We start from the raw sequence: 5,658 nt of genomic DNA on the forward strand, positions 1-5,658 counted from the left end.
TCCATTCTTTTGCATGTGGCTTTTCAATGTTCCCAGCACCATTTATTGAAGACACTCTCAGGGATTCTATCCCATTCATGATCCATTTTTATATTAATATCTGGGCTTGGTATTCTCATACCACATGGACAGTACAAATACAGATCTTACACCTTTGCATGGGTTTCCCGCCCCTCCACCCCCTCACAGGGTTTTATTTTCTCAAAGGAAATTACTTCTCATGCACAAAGTGCCCAAGGCTTCCTTAGGCCATGGATGTGGTCTGATTGATGGTCTTGTCACAAAGGGGACAGCATTTCCAGAATTTTGTTCTTGGCACAGGTCTTGGTTCCGGCTACTTCACTGGTGTGAGCCCTCAGTCACAGTCTTCACCCTTCTATGGCATTAAAATGCCAGCCATGGTCATTCAGACCTGCGTCCGGGTGCTGTGCCCCTGGGGTTGCATCATCTCATACATGTATTGCTCTGTTTTTGAGGTCCATTTTCTGGTTTCAGCTCCTAGATATATTTTTTCAGAAAAAAATATTGCATTTTATTCAGAAATCCTGTGTGGAGTGGAGCAGTTCTGCAGCACCCTTGGAGCTGTGCAGTGGGAAGGGTGGCCTCCGCTGGATTTCGAGCCCTTGAAAGGTGTCTAGACAAGAGTCTCAGACTATTTTATTTGCTCACCTGGTGTGTTACCATCTATTTTGAGGAGTGTCACAGAGATTAGGCATTAACAACGATTACAGCATCAAAGTTTTTCAGTTTTTCACCTTTGAAAATAAATTCAAGGCTCTTTTTATTTGGTAACATGATCCTCACTTCCTTACATCCTTCCCTGGTAGGAAAGCTCTAAGAATGTCATCCTTCCTGTGTGTGGAGGTGGGAAAAAGCACGGCAGTGACTCTGGACTCTACTCACCACCCTCTTAGGCATCATCTGAAGACGCCCTCCCCATCAAACCTTATCACATTCTTACAAAGTAAACACCATGCTCATAACAACAAGTAAAAAACTAGATTTACTTTCTGTAACTTTTCCAAGATTTTTCTTATGATTAATTCCAAAATGCAGTTTCATCCAAATAAAACATAATTTGTAAAATATGTGGTATGGTTGCCTAGTTACCATAAGAGGGAAATGAACTGAGCTTCCATCACAGGTCCAGTCCTGAACCTATGCAAAGAGCCCACTAAGGAAAAATGAAACCCACCTTAATGGTGTATATCCCTTGCTGGTGCCTCTTCTCCACTTCCGGGGCTACTGTTGCTCCTGAGATAACCGGCATTTGCACCCATATTCTCCATGTTGGTGGTGAAAAACTGAAGGTGGGAGGCACTGGATACAGAGAAGCACAATCCAGGGGCAACTGATTGTTAGGTTCTGATTTTTAGTTCCATCGCTAACATGAGGATTCCACAATTATATGACACCTCAACAGAGCAATAGTAGGAATTATCTTTTTAAAAAACATAAAAATTTTTTTTCTTGCTGTGTAGTACATCACCAAGGTTTTTGTAAGCCCTTTTTGTTACCTGTTACACCTCACTGGCTTATGAGAGTCCCATAAGGAAAAGAGAGGGAGTTATTATTTATTTCACAGCAGAAGCTGCCCGGTGTGAAAAGTCCTCTGGTGTCCACTGGGCAAAGCTAGGGCATCAAGACTAGTAGTCACCTGAAACCTTCACTGATTCAAGTCCCCCCTGTTCAGCTATGACCTAGGTTCAGGGGTTCTGTATTTTCCTTCTCTTAGCTCAATAGGTGGGTCTAACCTCTCATTCTCATTAGTCTGTGTCTCGACTCCACCACAGTTGAAATTCCCAAATGCACCACTGCTTTACCAATGTAAATCTTCCTCATTATTCCATAAATGAGTCTACATGGGCTCTCACATGAGCCAACTGCACATTTATCGCTTCCGTTTATGTTGACCACTGGCCAGAACCTCCTAAGATGTAACAGATGAACCAGTGTGATTCATGCAGGAGCGGTAGAGACCAACTGTGACAAATCTTTGAAAAGATAAACATTTCTTGGTACTTCATTTGTGACAGGAAAATATTCTTTTTAAATAATATTTTATTTATTTATTCTTAGAGGGGCAGGGAGTGNGTCTCGACTCCACCACAGTTGAAATTCCCAAATGCACCACTGCTTTACCAATGTAAATCTTCCTCATTATTCCATAAATGAGTCTACATGGGCTCTCACATGAGCCAACTGCACATTTATCGCTTCCGTTTATGTTGACCACTGGCCAGAACCTCCTAAGATGTAACAGATGAACCAGTGTGATTCATGCAGGAACGGTAGAGACCAACTGTGACAAATCTTTGAAAAGATAAACATTTCTTGGTACTTCATTTGTGACAGGAAAATATTCTTTTAAATAATATTTTATTTATTTATTCTTAGAGGGGCAGGGAGTGAGGAAGAGAGGGACAGGAACATGAATCAGTTGCCTCTTGCATGTGTCCTGACTGGGGACTGGCCCGTGACCCAGGCACACAGCCTGAGCAGCAGTTAAACTGGTGACCTTTCACTTTGCAGGATGATGCTGGACCAACTGAGCCACATCAGTCAGGCTGAGGTGGGAAAACATTCTAACATACAGAAGGCATCTGAATTTATTAGGTGGGTATAGTTGCATTGTAACTACTAATATATGGGGCTTTTCTCACAGTGTGATAACAGCTTTATTGCATGCAAGCTCTTGTCATTTGTTGCTTCCCATGACTATAAAAACTAAAAACAGTGTGTTATGGCTTGACTGGATGACTTGAATTTGTGGTTGGTTGATCAGAAATGTGCCCTCTCATGATGGCACTTCAATTTATGGTCATAGTTGGGTTGACAGTAAATTAAAAAACATAATTAGAGAGCACCTAGGAAATCTAGCTGCTTTCCTAAATTAGGCTTATTAACTTAGTTATTATTTTAAGTCAAAACTCTGCATGAGTTTTGACTTTTGCCCAGCAATGTTATCAGTTATACAGATAAGTCAAAAGAGCTAACTAGGTGATTACAGACCACGAAGTGTCTCCCTAGTGCTTCAGCCTAAAGAGAAGGCTCTGTCCAGGGTCACACTTCTGTGCACGAGGGGCAGGAAACAGCGGGGAGACAAAGGGAAAAGAATATGAGCAACAAGCCCATGGTACGAAGACTAAAATACCTGAGACAGCGACAGGAAGTGGACAGGGAGGAGAGGGGCCTGGTTCCTGGCCCTGCCCCCTGCCCGGCACACAAACAGCAGTGCAGCACCAGTCCGAAGAGAGCACAAGAAAGGCCATGACCCTGAGGGGTGGCCAGCCTGGGATGTTGGTCGGGATGCTTTGAGGGAGACTCAAAAGGAGAGCAATGGAACTTGGCAGAAAAAACAACCAGGAGTGGCATTATTATTTTGTAGTACTTAAGATATAATAGATCTGTTTTAAACCTCCCACCCCAGCTTTTTTTCAGATGCAAGGACTGGTTGAGGCAAGACCATGTCTGTTATGAGAAAAAAAGGGAAATTCAGAGTTTGGTGCTTATGACTTTTTACCCAGAAATCCCCAGCTTGTGGAGGGCATATTGGGGAATGCTTGGCCTCCATACCACGTGAGCCAATTGCTGGTAATAAATCTCCTCATATCTATACATTTGTACCTATTTATATTATACTGGTTCTGCTTCTCTAGAGAATCCTGACCGATACGGGCATTTCTTCACCTAAACACGGCATTATAGGGAAAATATAAACCACGCTTAAAAGTATAATCTGACTTCTTTCCTTTCCTCTTCCTCTTCCATCCCCTTTCCTTTCTTTCTCTCCTTTTCCTAAACAATCAGGTGTAAAGCCATTTGGGAGGCATTTACCTGTGGTAGTGTGGGTAGAATAGGAGCCGTGACGGCCCATTTGAGCAGACAGAAAGGGGTGCCTGTCAGAGAGACAGCCTGGTGCGAATGCCCAAACCCCGGGGGTGTGCAGAGGCCATGCCCTAGAGAAGTGGCCTGGTGTGGTGGGATGGAGGGCCCAGTCAAAATAGGGTGAGGGGGTGGGGTTGCCAGATTTAGCCTCCAAGAAGCCAATAAAACAAAACATGACATAGTGACATTTGAATATCAAATAAACAATTAATAATGTTATAGTACAAATAGGTCTCAAACCTTGCATGAATTATCTGTAGTTTATCTGAAGTTCAAATATAATTAGACACCCTGCATTTCATCTGGCAAAAGTGTGAGAAGGACATCCACACAGAGGGCAGCCCCAAGTCTGGCACGTGGAGCTCAAGTGCGGTGAGAAGGACATCCATTATGAAGGTGGAAAGGGGTCCATGGCGGGGAGTCAGAGCTGGAACAGAGAAAGAAGCGTGCTGGCCCGGGAGATGGGGCAGAAGTGGAGGTGTGAGGTTCCTAAGGCTGCTGTAACCAATTACCGCGGTTATGGTAGCTTAAAACAACAGAAATCTCTTCTCTCAGACCTGAAAGGCAGAAGTTGGAAACCGAGGTGTCCACAGGGTCGTGCTACCTCTGAAGGGCCAGGCCAGAATCCTTCGTTGCTCTTCCTTCCAGATCGAGGTGGCTTTAGGCCTTCCTTGTCTTGTGGCTGCAGAACTCCCATCTCTGCCTCTGTCTTTAGGTGCCCTTCCCCTCTTCTTCTTCATCTCTGCCTTGTGCATGTATCTTTTTTTATGAGGACACCTGTCACTGGATTTAGGGCCCACCCAGATAATCAAAGATGAGCTCATCTTTAGAACTGTAACTGAGTTACATCTGCAAAGCCTCCTTTTCCAAATAAGGTCACATTCACAGGTTCCAGGGGTTAGGGTGTGGACATATCTTTTGGGGAACCACCATTCAACCCACTACAGTTACATATAGGAAACTGATCAAATAAGAAAACTGAAAGATAATGAGAGCTTTAAATTATCCTATTGGAGAAAAATATGAAAGCGCATTGCATTGGAGTTACATAAATGTGGATTGGTAAAATTGTGAATGCATGGCTTTCAATATACTACATAATAAGTCTAGAAAAAATTCTAGATGTTAACTTCTGCCTGTACGTGTGTGCATATGTTGTCTACTGGCCAGAGACATCCCAACAGCAATGAATACAATGCATCTAGCCCCACGTTTTGGCCTCTAATTAACCATTTCTCACTAAAGGGAATCAGGTTCCTTTAGAGAAATGCAAGAAAAGTACAAGGTAAGCCCAAAATATGTTGTTGTATCATGAAACAAAGGTGTCCGAGGAAGAAAAGGGACAGGTAAAAAGGACACTGAAGCCAACTTTAACAGGCTCCAAGTTGCCAAATCGAAGACAATTTGAGCAACAACATAAATGATTATTACAGTAGATTATAATCCAGTAAACAAAATAAGAATTACGTGCCCATACTTATCTGAATAAATGAATGGAAAGCTTAATGAGAAATAAGCTATTTTCATACTTTTAACGCATCTCCCCGCAAAATATTTATCAATTACAAAGGGGGAAAATAATTTTATAATAAATAAGTCTGGTTGGAGTGTTGTCTGATAACCCAAAGGTTGCAGGTTTAATTCCTGGTCAGGGCACATACCTGGGTTGCAGGTTCAATCGCAGTCCGGGCACATATGGGAGGCAACCAATTAATTAATGCTTCTCTCTAGTGTTGATGTTTCTCTCCCTTCTTCTTCCTCTACAAAAAG

At 42.8% G+C, this 5,658-nt stretch overlaps 1 long non-coding RNA gene across 1 annotated transcript; it reads right to left on the reverse strand.

Annotated features, from left to right (window-relative positions):
• Nucleotides 1-5,586, reverse strand: LOC118985183 (uncharacterized). The gene is made up of 4 exons (XR_005066068.1): nt 5,550-5,586; nt 1,196-1,320; nt 670-852; nt 1-498 (listed from the first exon to the last, which is right to left on the reverse strand). It is a non-coding gene; the product is annotated as an uncharacterized LOC118985183 (long non-coding RNA).
• Nucleotides 5,587-5,658: the final 72 nt, after the last annotated feature.

Source organism: Sturnira hondurensis, unplaced genomic scaffold (genome assembly GCF_014824575.4).
Source record: "Sturnira hondurensis isolate 20B ecotype Veracruz unplaced genomic scaffold, ASM1482457v3 Scaffold0004136, whole genome shotgun sequence".
Taxonomy (NCBI): domain Eukaryota; kingdom Metazoa; phylum Chordata; class Mammalia; order Chiroptera; family Phyllostomidae; genus Sturnira; species Sturnira hondurensis.